The sequence below is a fragment of the Osmia bicornis genome, chromosome 5 (genome assembly GCF_907164935.1).
Source record: "Osmia bicornis bicornis chromosome 5, iOsmBic2.1, whole genome shotgun sequence".
NCBI classification, from domain to species: domain Eukaryota; kingdom Metazoa; phylum Arthropoda; class Insecta; order Hymenoptera; family Megachilidae; genus Osmia; species Osmia bicornis.
Window position 1 is genome coordinate 6,078,549 of NC_060220.1, and position 13,313 is coordinate 6,091,861.

The 13,313-nt window shown below is 44.5% G+C and overlaps 1 protein-coding gene across 1 annotated transcript in view; it reads right to left on the reverse strand.

Annotated features, from left to right (window-relative positions):
* The window catches only part of LOC114875379 (3-phosphoinositide-dependent protein kinase 1), a 313,058-nt gene that overhangs the window by 235,352 nt on the left and 64,393 nt on the right, over positions 1-13,313 (reverse strand). The window lies entirely within an intron of this gene.

Below are 13,313 nucleotides of genomic sequence, written 5' to 3' on the forward strand. Positions count from 1 at the left end.
TATTCCTTGTTCAGCGCCCTCGATACCCCTATCGCCCCTTCCATGCCCTCTATAACTCCCCTCTATCCGCGATATCCCCACCGAAACGGCTCGCGCGCGTCTCCCAGCCCCTCCAACTGGCCCTACGAGCCCCTCCACGTGCACGAGGGCTAACGGCCTCCCGCGCTAACTTCGATCCGCCAATCGCGTCGCGACGACGGTTGCCGCGCGCGGGAAAACTCATCCACGCATACACGCAACGAAACTTCTCGTAAGATAGGACGCGGACACGACGTTGTGTATACAGGGTGTGTCCGATGCATCGGGGATGGCTGGGATGTTCAGGCGTGTGGGAAAACCGGGAGTCGGATGCTGGTGACCGGAGCTTTTTCGAGGATCGTCCTCGGATTTTATTCTGCTTTTTTCCCTTTTTTTTTCCTTTTTTTCTTTTTTACGTTTGGTTTTTATGTTTTGTTGGTCGAGTTTGGATTGGCCGTGTGAGAGATGGAAAAGGGTGTAGGGTGAGAGGGTGTAGGATAGAATTATGGGCAGAGGACGAGGATTATACGGTGGTTTGAATATTTATCCTTCTCTTTTTTTCGCAGAGGCGCTAAGGGAGGGGACGTATCGAGAGAAGCGTAATCAAGAGGGAAACGTTGTTCTCGTTTTGCAGTAGAGAAAAGTGTAAAGTCCTTGATGCTGACTTATTCATAGATTAATCAGGGATCATTCTACTGAAGAGTCTTTCTCTTTTTAGAGGAACGCTTTAATTCGATCTATTTATATAGTGGTTTAAATGTTTCCTCTTTTCTTGTTTTTCCACGAAGGTACTAAAGGCAGGGATGTATCGAGAGAAGCGTAATCAAGGAAAACGTTTTTGTTTTGGAGTACAAAAAGTACTTTAATCGAGGATCATTCTACTGGCTACTTGGTTCTTTTTAAGAAGAAGCTTTAATTCAGGCTATTTATATAGTAGTTTGAATATTTCTTCCTCATTTTTGTTTTTAAGGATGGAATTTATTCGTGGAATAGTCGCTGATAGTTCTACTTATTTAAGAAAGATATTTTAATTCAGAGTATAAAATTAAAGCGAAAGAGTTTTCGTTTGAGGTAGACGCTGAAACAGCTCGGAACTCGATGTTATACTTGATAAAGCGGAAATTCGTGCATACGAGTTATTGCATAATAGCGTTCAGGATCGAATTGTTGTTGGAAGGTTATGTTTGTTTAGGGATTAAATTATCTGGGAGTAAATCGCGGCGGAGGAAAGTGGTCGAGAATCGCGGCGACTTGCTCCGCGGGAAGAGCTAAGCAGGGCGTGGTTCGCATAATTTTCCAACGAATTCAATCGTTTATGTTTGCGTTCTTTCTTTTCTCGATAAATAATTTGAATAATCCGAATCATTTAAATTAACCAAGCAAGAAATTTATTTTCAAAAAACAATATAAAATTTTGCAATAAAACTTGGGTGAGTACTTTAAAAATAAATATCGATGAAGAAAGATTTTTGTATCTTTTGCCGAAGGATTTCATAGATTCGAGGATGAAATTAATTATTGCTAATTACAGCAAACACTTCGCCATCTTCTCGCGTCAGACGATAATGTATGAATTTCGTACAAGCTTAGCAAACCGTCTCGATTACTGGTTAAGTACTTCCGAAGCATTACAGGGATGTATATAGGTTGGCATAGATACATAACGGTGAACATTGGTAGTTTCAAGCTAAAGACAAACGATACGTTCCTCAAGTGCGCTGGTGTAACAGGTCGTTAATCGGATTATCGTATTACCGTGGCTCGCATTCTTCCTCGGAAATGTAATTTCATCGATTGAATGGCGTTGATAATAACTATCGTTTCATTCGGAAAAATGATTCCCGTCGGGAGCAGGGTATTTTTTCAATATTTCATCCCGATTTCGACATCGATAACACCTTTCTCTCCGAAAGCACTAATTTCATCCTTGATACAATTCCTCTTTTTCCCTGCCGTTATCGATCATCTGTAATTAATTTATTTCACTGCGCACGACGTATATAGGTATACGCTTCTATCGATCGAGTAGTTTAATTAGCGATCGGTTACAATAAACTAAAAAAATAAAAAATTCCATTAGAACATTGAAACGATTCCACGAATTATCAGCGAAAGGATTAAATTTTCATGCGGATATTTCAAAGGAATAATGAAAAAAAAAAGACAATTCCTATACTGGTAGGAGAGTTTCATGCCGAAACTGTTAAACGTTAAATCCAGCGGATTCGAGCCGCTGAAACGCGAACACGCTGGTACACGCATCGGCCGATTATTCGGTACTCTTGCTTCCAAGAGGAATCTCGAAACGACGATCCGGCGTGTGCTTTTCCAGCGAGAGCCACACGTTGCGCGTACTCGACGCACGCGTGTATCGTCGCGACGAGTGCGGCGTGTACTCAGGATCGAATACGCCAAAGTACATTTCTTCTTAAAAACAAAACGAAAAAACATGTATGTAAAACGAGAGGGAAGGGGATGCGGTATAGTGTCATTTTCAGTGCGGCTCGCGCTTTTGTCGGCACGCATACAGCCAGAGAAAAGGGAAAAGGAATCGAGGAAAGGGTGAGAGAGAGAGAGACTCGAGTACTACGGGTTTTATGTCCTTCGGCCCTTAATTCCGTAAAGCGACACAACCCCCTTCTTCCGCCGACGTCCTTCCCCCGCTCACTTTCTACTACATCCTCTTCCACTTCCTTTTTCTATCCTTTCGTCTACCACCGTATCGTCAAGCTGGTTTTATTACATTTCAGACCAAAGACGCATTTTTTCCGTCTTATAATGTGTAACCGACATGGTTGCAACGATGATTAATACTGATTACACAAATAATAAAAATGGAAGGGTATATCGACTGTCTATTTGCTGTATCTCAAGAAAGCTTATTTGTAAATGAAACATTGTTCATCTTTTGTTTACACATAGAAGTGTAAATAATAGATAGATGCGGTGCATTCAGCTCTTGATGCAACAATATTATCAGTAGACATAAAATAATTACGAAAATAACACGCGCTGAAAGGTTTGAAAAAGCACAGATAGAATAATGCAACGCCGTTTGTTGAAACCTTAGGGTACAAATGGGGCAAAGTTATTCTCAAAATTGTCAAAGTTACTCTTGTAGAATTTGGAAAAAAAAAGAAACATTGTATAAAATTTTAACTCGGCAAGGTTTCCCTAGTGAATTTCCCCCGGCTGTATTAATCTTCGATAAGAAAACGCAATTAAGCGAATACAGGTTCACATTTCTCGTTATGCAGGGGCAAAAGCGTAGCATCCTCTCGAAAAGATTTTCCTCTTTCTTTACAGACACGACCGGCCCTTTGTATCTCGTTGGGAAATCTGCGCGAAACTTTGACCGTTCCCATGGGAGTTGATTAAACTCGCGTGACCTCTCCTTTGATCTTCCTTCTCTTTGTCGCGAATGCTTTTCTTGCTCGCGTGCAATCGTGTCACGCTTTTTCCAGAGTACAGACGCGCGAGGAATAAGAGCGAATCTAGTGTCCTTCTTTTTCGAAACGAAGTAAGAAGAAATAAAAATGGCTATTTGAACAACTGAAAGAATTATATCGAGTCCAAAGAAGAAAGGTTAATCGTTTACGAACTGGCAGAAAATATTTACGTTACTCGAGCCCTAATTCCGGAAAACGCGGTCGTTCGCTTCCTGTCTGACTCTGTTCCTCTTTCGTCCATGGCCCGTCTGCGCGCTTTTTGCGGACTTCTCTCGCGGGCCGAATCTACGACCTCGGCGCAGAAATTAACGAAGCAATGATAATTAAGAAAAGAAACTTTATGCCCGCAATGCTCGCGCGCGAGCACCGCGACGTTTTATTGCGCGGATGGAGTGGAGCGAGCGGAACGAATAAACCCGGACCACGGCTTTCTTCTACGTTTATTCCATTCGTTTTCGGCTTTTCTTAGTAGGAAAGAACGTTGCCGGACTGAAAGGAGAAATTGTGGGGCGTAATATTTCTAACCAAAACGGTGTAAATAGAAAATCCTTCCATTTGACAAAGGTTTGTAACGCGAAAATAAACGAGCCTAGAGGGTAGAAAAGCTCTGATAAACATCGAAAACAGTGGTATAAGTATCGGCACCGAAATCCAACGAGAGAATGGTCGAATCATCTTGCGAATCGGGAAGCTTTAATCCAACATCGATTTCCTGCGAAAAGGCAATCAGGAACAAATCCTAGCCCCTTCGGTAACTCCCCGGTAGACGGTTCGTCGGCATTTACCCTCTCAACAGACACTTATCGAAACCAAACGTGAGCCACTTCTGGTCGACCGATCTTGTACTGTGTCTCGAGCATCGATGAAATTTCTTTGACATTCTCCTATCTCTAAGCTTTCCTCGACCGATCCTTCCTTCGGATCGGCCTTTATCGGGCCAGGGGTGAAACGACAGAGAGGGGTACCGGGGAACGGGGGACAGGGGGGGGCAGAGATATATCAATTCCAGCAAGTACCCGTCCGTTTTAATTAATTTCGTTACGGATGGAGGGTCAAATTTCGATCGTCCGGACGCTGACGCGATAAAAGCTGACTCACGAAGGGCAACGCTCTGAAAGCCGGCTTTGATAATCGAAATTCAATTGCGGAATCCTTGCTGCCCAACCTCGATCGTCGCGATACACTCGGATAATGGTCGAGGGAATTTTTTAAAGCGTACCTATCTTTCTTCATTTTTCCGTGTAACACTTTAAAATTTGCCACCTTGCCATTAGTATTTAATTATTGATATTAATATTACTTTTATTTCCGGGTATTCGAACGTGTCGGGTCGAGTTGGAAAATTTCGAGCAGCCCTACTTAAAAAAAATAGATTTTCATAGGCCCACGGAAGAAGGTAGTAAAGGGGTGGTAGAAGATTCGACGCGCATACATTTCATTTCCATACCGTTAAAATTCCCAGATAAAAGGGGCAGATCGAATGCGCGATCGATGTTATGATAATGAGTAGCTTCTTTGCCGCAGACTTCTCGTCATTCGACGGGCGGGTGCACGGGATTCTTTAAGAAAAGAGCAGCGATTCTCAACCGGTTAACCAGCGTTCGGTTGGTCTCGCGTAAATCGTGGCAGGATTTCGCAGACGGGACGTCCGGAGAGGGGTTAGTTTTCTCCGAGGCGATGAAACAATGAATCCCAGACCTGTAGGAATTCGAGCGACTTTCATTATCATAAATTCCGTGGAACATCGGTTATCCAGGCGCATCGATTAAACGAGAGACACGGTCAGGCACGGCTCTTCCTACGGCAGATCGTGAGAAAATGGTCTTCGAAGATGCAGTGGAACCACCAAGAGAAGTGGAACGACGATGAGAAGGAGGAAGAAAGGGCACAAATTATCTAGAGATAGGAGAGTCAGCTCGACCTCTTAGAAAATAAACGACAGAGAAAGAGAAACGAGAGAGGAAGAGAGAGTGGAAGGTGGAAGGGTGGTGCAAAGGGGGTTAGGCGAGACCTCGACTTCCTCTATTACCAATTCATACCCCTCCATGGGGCTGCCGATATATTCAAACCTTGCCGAGAAAAGGCCAGTCATTGTGTCGGCCTCTTTGTCGTCCTTCCACCTTGCCTACTCCTCTCGTTATCCTCCTTCACCACCTCCTCCTTCCGCTACCGTCTTCTCCTTTCACACCTCCTTACCTCCTTCCTTGCTCTCGTTTCTCTTCCGTGGAAAACGGGCAGCGCGAGCAACAGCAGCGCCCGCGTACCTTTGTCGATAGAAGATCGACCGAGGAACAAGTGGAAGAAGAAGGATGGCCGGCCGGTTTGGATGAGAAAAAGCTGGAAAAAGAGGGGGAGAGACAGAATGAACGAGGAGTCTGTTATGAGGTCTTTGAATACCAACGCGGAGCGCATCGTGGACGAAGAGGGCGGGAGGACCAAGCGAGAGGAGAAGTACAGGAAGAAAAGCGAGAGGAAAAAGAACAGAAGTGAAAAGACGACGAAGAAGCCGGGAGAGATGGTGAGGAGGTTCAATGAATCGGAGAGAGGCTGCCGAGGAGTTCTCGACTCGGAAGGAATTAGCGATCGGACCGTCCCATCGACGATTCGTTTCCTGCCACGCGAGAATCCCTGAATTTCCATCCTCTTCCAGCCAAACTCGCGAACAGGTCATTAGCTGAACGCGCCGCACCGCGCCCCGGCGCGGGGGAAATACGTTGATGCGCTTGTTTATTCCCCCAAGGTTCTCCACCCTTTCCATTCATCCTTCTTTATTCCCTGATGGAATAGTTTCGAGCCGATTCAATGCACGTATTTTGCGAGTAACGTAGATTGGAGAAAATAAAACTGCGATCTGGTTGGAAACGTCTGGGAATGGGCAACGTCTATTTACAGAGATAGATATTGTATGAATATTAATCTTGCGCTTGGAAATTAATCATGTTTGTTAAGACTTTTCTGAACAACCACCACAGACAGACAGACAGACAGACGACGTTTCACACGAGTCGTCGACGTCTGAAAGCTCTTCAGAAGCCTCGAAGGAATTTCCGGAAAGCCCGACAAACGGCAACAAAGGATTATATTCCCGTCGCTTTGACGGCTTAGATTTCGAACTTATTAAGCGACGCATCTGCCGCGACAAATTTATCTAGGACAGGAAACAACAATTGAAAGCCCGTAATTACACGTGTCCCCGGCTTGTCGCCGAATGGCACACGCGGGGAAGACGTTGCCTCGGTTCGGATCGCGGAGCGCGGTTGCTCCGCGAATTTCCTCGGCAATATTCTCTGTCGACGAGTGACAAGCGGGCGAAGAAGGGGCCGGAGGGAGATCCAGCGTGTGAAATCATCGTCTGGCCTCTCGAAACGCGTGGCACGCCTGACAAAAGGAAACACAGGGTTGAAGACAGCGAGTGAATCAGTGGCTTGAGACGCGCCAGGTCATGAACCCGATGCAATTCAGCCGAACCCTGTTTCAAGAATGTTTTCTCTTCGACGCCAACGGATCCGCAGTCTGTATCGTTGAAAAAAAAGCTCTCCGGAAGGAGATGGCAAGGCAAATTCGAACGTCTACCTCTAATCTTTTTTGAATAAAACCAGAGACTAAGACACCGGCTCTTGATAAATATCCAACGGAATTTCAACGAACAATCCTATCCTTTCCGACGCGACGCGACGCGACGGTTAACGAAACAATAAAGTCTGGCAAAACAGAGCAACCTCCTTTAAGATCGGCGGTTAACAAATAAATCTGCCCTAAACGTGCACGACTATCCCTCCGTTTGGTGTACTAGACCGAAACCTTGGCGGCGGTAAACACCCCGTGACCACACCTCCCCCTTCTACCCCGGGTCAGAAAATTACGGGTACGCTAATTAACGCTCGGCTCGTGAAACAGAGGGAGAAGGGTAGAAACGTGGAGCGTCGTTTCCTCGGCGAGTTTCTTTCACGAACCGAGTCGGTAAAGCTGCTGGCCCGACATAGGGGCGCGCATGGGTGCGCAAGATACATATAAGCCCGTTTAAAAAGCAGCCAGAAGAGAGGAGGCGAAGGGGTGTAGGCAGGCAAGCAGCCAGGGTTGTGTCGGACGCCTCGGGGGAATTTATCGCGAAAGAATTTGCAGTTATAACACGGCAGTTGAGTCGCGAGTCGACGGGAGCCACGGGAAACGACGCGCGGCGTCTAAAGTTAGACCTTGGCCGGTCTCGACGCCAACATCTCCAGCGGACAAGGATCTTTTTCTATTTTCTCTCATCTTTCTCGCGCTATGCTGTTAGCTGAGGATACGCGGCAGGCGGGCAACAACAAACCCGACTAGCAGCTTTTAATCGTGGCAATTCATCTCGACGGATCGACTAATTAAGTGGAATATGCAGCCATAACGTAACGAAATGTTGCCGTTGCGACCGGTTGCCCGACGCGACGCTTGATCGATCGTGGCTAATGCACCGCATTCCTGCGGACGGCAAGAAACAATCGCTTTGGTGTTGATCGCGATGGAATAGCGCCACTTCGTCGCTTGTCGAATCTCGCCCGAGCCCGAGTAATCTCTAGCCATTTCGAAAGATAGACAAAAGGACACCACCCTAATTATCCTCCTCGGATTCTAACGAGCTCAGATTGTATCGTTTTTACAAATTGCATCGACATCATCGAGCCGCAGGTGACTCGATGATAAATATGTCTGTTGTCGAACAACAGGAAAACGTCGTGAAAGCTTCGAGCGGAAACAAACGATTGTCCGGGAATCGCGTAGCGGTTCGCAGCACGACAATAACAATTAATAATCATTTGCCTCGTTATCTGCGTTTCTTCTGGCGAGCCACGTGACAATTTCACTCGATTACTCGTCAGGATTGCACAGGTGCCAGCCGACGATTGTCGTTATTCCTGCAAGATATCAATCTACGACTTCGTGGCCACGATAAACTACGCACGACCCTTGATGAACACGCTTTCTACCGCTTCTGAACATCTGGCCTGCCGCCACATTAGAGGCTCGTGAAAAATTTACAAGATCCCTCAACGCTGCCCACCTCGTTCTTCGTACAACGCCATGGTTATGCATACGCGTCGTGAAATTTTATCGCGTCGATAGGATAGCTCGTAGTAAATCGTACAATCGTAAATTTTCCACGGGAATCGTATATTTGGCGATGCACGAGCTCGACGAGCCTTTCTTCCGCCCGTATAAGCGACGTACGATATTACTTTTCCAACAGGGAAACTACGTAAAACTCACCGTCGTCCTGTGTTTTATACACGCCATTTTCCTCTGTTTACCTTTTTATTTTACACAGTTTACGCGCCTTGGCTAAGTAAAACGTGGCTTGCATTAAGGGAACAAGGTGAAAGCATAGATATTAATCTTTTAACTGGAAACGATGAGGCTTTTATAGAAAATTTTCCGTACAAACTATACCAAATCGATTACCCTCCAATCGAGTCGAATTCAATTAGTCTAACCTTGCATGTCCTGTCCGAAGAAGAGGTCGGATGGAATATCCTGGGAGGAGAATTTAAAACGAAGTAGAAGCGAACATCATTACGATGCAGAACACAATATAGAAAAGTCTGACCAACGAACAGGTCATTAATTTAGATCGTGACAGAAAAATGATTGAAAAGCAAGAAAGAAGATGGATAGGTGGAACTGTTTTCCTTGTTTTAATGGTAGATTCAGATTAATGATCCTACCGTGGGGGAAAAAATCCTGGTAGAACGTTGTCGGGTCGAGCCGAACAAGAAGGAAACTAAAAACTGAACGTGCAAAACAAAAGCGCCTAGGTGAACGCAAGACGTAAAGGATGGCTAGCTCGAGAAGTAAAAACGCAACAATATATAATTCAAATACAAACTCGATGAGTTTTCTACTATCTTACCGTTTCATCATCGATAACAACCTTGTTTATATAGAAGAAAAAGAAAAATTGATATTATCGGTTTGAAAAATTGCATATAAGTTAAATAAAAATTACTTGAAAAATGATCGAATAAACTGTGTGTTATACGAGGGTCACGCTGAAAATTTTAAGAATTCATTACACTAATTTTTCTAATGCAATTTGTTGGAAAGTTTAATGCAGCGATAAAAGAAATTCCAGCTGCTATGTATCCTCTTATAATACCGCCTCGAAGTTCTGGTAAAAAAAGAACAATGTAGTTTATAAATTACAAGAGGTTCATGCTGAAAGTTTTAAGAATCTGCCATAAGAATTTGTTTCACAATTTGTTGAATGCCTCGAGTAAAAGGAGGAAAGAGATTTGAGCATTGATGTATCGTGCTTCAAGATTCAAGCCGAAAGTTTTGTGAATCCATTATCATACATTTTTCAACAGAATTAGTTGAACAAAAAGAAGAATAAAATCCCGGTCACCTAACGAATGTTTTAAAGAGCCGAGCTCGTAAAGAGCACAGTTATACGTCGAGGTTAACTCGAAGAAAAGACGAGGTCTAGACGATAGAGTACGTCAGCCGAGCGAGCCGAGGCGTGATCGCGTGAAAACGAGCAACCGAAAGCGCGGTTAAAGCGAAACACTGGGTGTACGAAGGTTGGATGTTCGCAGTCTTGAAGAGAAGCAACAGCGAGCAGGAATGCTTGGCGGATCGTAATACTGGTGAAATAGTATCCTTCCTTCCGTGCCACGGCAGCCGGGTATAAAGGGTAGCCTGCATAAAGGCGACGCAGCGCAGTAAAACGTGACACTCGAGGATTTTATTCCGCGGCCAAACGCGTTATCCTCGCCCCCGTTGCTAACGTACACGCTTCAACCGATCGACCAAGCTTTGTCGATGACTACGCTCCTCTCTTTCCTTCTCGCCTGCTTTTATGCCTTCGCCGTGTGTACTATCAACGGTAATACATACCGCGAGGCCGTCGAGCCGTACGCACATAAAACCGCGCGCGACCAGCTACCACAGACGTTACTAGCCAAAATCCGTCGACAGAGATTCGTTCTTCGGCATCTCGATCCCTAATTCGTACAAAATCTTCGAAATCCTCGTCGACCATCTTAATGCTTAAAAAAGATTCAAATTCATACCGATATCATTACTTCTAATTCGATATAAATAAATACGTATAAAGTGAAGTTAATTGAGATTGACAGTAGAAGGTTTGAAAAAGCACGAAGCTAAACGGGACTCGTACGAAAATACGATCCGAGGACAATCGATCAACACCTGGATTTCACGAGGATAACTCTACCAAGATAGCATCCGTCCATTATCCTCTGCAAGCCTGTAAATAAATGAAACAGATCGAACGTTTATGCTTGCTCGCTGGTGTTGCCTGGTCCGAGAATATCGGCAACAGAAAAAGATCCGTTAATCCTGGAAAGATGGTTCGTTTCTCATGGGGATGCATTTCTTGGAGGAACATTGGATGTCTGTCACATCGGTTCCGCAGTGACAAGATAAACGAAAGATCGAAGGGCACTTGCTCTGTTTCCTATTGTAGAAACGACACTCGTTCACACTTTTGACCTACTGTTTGTTACTAATGTTGGAATCTTGGTGAAAGAGTTACACCAACTTCTAATAATATGGTTCATTAGCGGTGACAGGCCGACTCAACGAACTGAACTTCGTAAAAGAAGAGGTTGCAACAACGACAAATACGCGTGTTCTCGGTTCGCAAGTCTGAATCTATCTCTGACCTCTTGGATTTAGCGCAAGAATATATGTACCTTGGTTAACGTAAACATCAAAAACATTTCGCATTGTGCTTAAAGAAATGATTGAGCTTCCTTTTGTAGCACGCAAAATGATTGACTTTTTTAAATATATTCTGCTAGTATTCGAGGAGAAAAATTTCAAGAATAAAAGAAAGCGTATTATCATTCCTTTCTCTGGGATATCCCGTTTTTGTTATTGTTCGTTTGTCAATCTTATACCTTGGTTTTAGCGGGGGTGGATGATCTTTTCGACTTTTGAGCAAACTCGGTAGCGCTAAACATGACTATCATCACTATCATACAACATTAACCTAACATCGTTCGGTAATATTGTAACCCAGAGTTTATCCCGTTCAAATAAATAAAGTATGACGCGATTATCGGTTCGATTACATCGACGGGTTGCGCGTCAAAATGAGCGTGAATGGGTGGATGGAGGAGGAAGAGCTCGGTTATCCATGGATGCAAGTAAATCGTTGAAAAAGGGAAGAACGGGGGTGGAAAAGGCGAGGAGGGCAAAGAATTACTTGATTCGTCGCAACAGGGCGAGGCGAGGCGGCACGTGGTGAATCCCACGCTGCGACTTTCCGTCGACCGGTCTGTACGCGAGTCGAGACGCGAAGCTGCTGAAACTCAGCCGAGAGGATGGCAGTGATAACTCACTTAGGGCAAATAATGGATTTGGTCCTCCCCCACTTCAGCCCCGGAGCAAGTCGCCCGAAGAGCAACAGAGAGAGGAACAGCTCCTTTAATTCATGGTAACACGACGAGAAGGAAGGGTTTCTTCGCCCGTAAGCGGGATTTAAAGGGCTGAATAAGAAGGAACGAATTAACACAGCCGGAGCCTTTTAATTATGAGCTTGGTCGCTCGCCATGGTCGAATCTAATTTTCGTCAAGGGTGATACGAATTCCCACGATCTGTTCTGCCTAGTTTCTTCACTCGCTGTGTCGCACAGACAGATAAACATTTGTGCAATTCATAATGTAAGCCCGTCCGAGGGTTAAGATCGTGAAAGACGGAGTCCAATCACAGTCTCCCTCAGGAGAAACTGATTTGTCATTTACATCGAGATGGGTTACACGCACGATACGAAATCCTCTTACGCGTAATCCTATTTCAGCGCGCAATCGAATCTGGAGCACGTTAAACCGCGCAAACTTGGCAGCCGGCTCGGGGCCTTTAAAGCGCATTAATCGCGCGACGACGAATCCTTCATACATATTTTATAAGTGACTGAGCATTTTTGCCCGACGTCGATCGAACATTTTTACATAACTTCGCATCGCAAATGGACCAGTCGCCGATCCGAAGATGCATGTCCACGCCGTGGGAATGATTTACAGCTGGTGTCAGTTTCGCTAGACGAGCCGGAACCCTTCGTAAAAATTGCGACCCGCAACAGGTTGCCAGTAGGTACAACCTATATGACGCTATGTACACGCGCACATATACGTGCATGCAAAGAATCTAAAGCATTTGCGCTGAAATATACAGGCCCTTTCACAAGAAACGATCAATAATAATATATGTAGGTCATCGTCAAAAAAGAAAAAAAGCTTCGTTCCAAACTTTCCATCACTTTTAATCCTTTCAAATTGATTTTCCTCCAATTATTATTATTATTATTATTGTTCTTTCAATAAAATTTACATCTATGTATTCAGCTAAAAGGTGTTATTCTTGTATTAAAAATCTATTATTTTAGCATGAATGTCGAGTCAGAAGTGTATCCCATTGTTTATCATGATTTATTCAACTCGTACAGTAACGTAGGTCTTGTGTGACTTAAAATGATTGCTTCCTTATCTGACTGCTCCGGTTGCACCGCGATTCGATAAGAAATGGGTCACCCACGTCGAGGGTTGAAACGTTTTCAAAGACCATCTGGAGGGTGTTACGTTACAACTGACGTATGTAGATAATCGACCTTTCATAAGACACTTTCTCGTTCTCTTTTCGTTAAAAAAAGAATCCTATTATTGTCACATGTACGGAACAATGACGGAAGTTATTTTCGTTTGAATCATATCCGGCTGCGGTATCGTAATGCTAATGAGGAGCAAGCTGATGATTCGCGAGCTAGTCTCTTCGTAGAAACTCGTTCATAAAGAAACGAACAATAACAAAAACGAGAGATCCCAGAGAAAGGAATGATAATACGCTTTCTT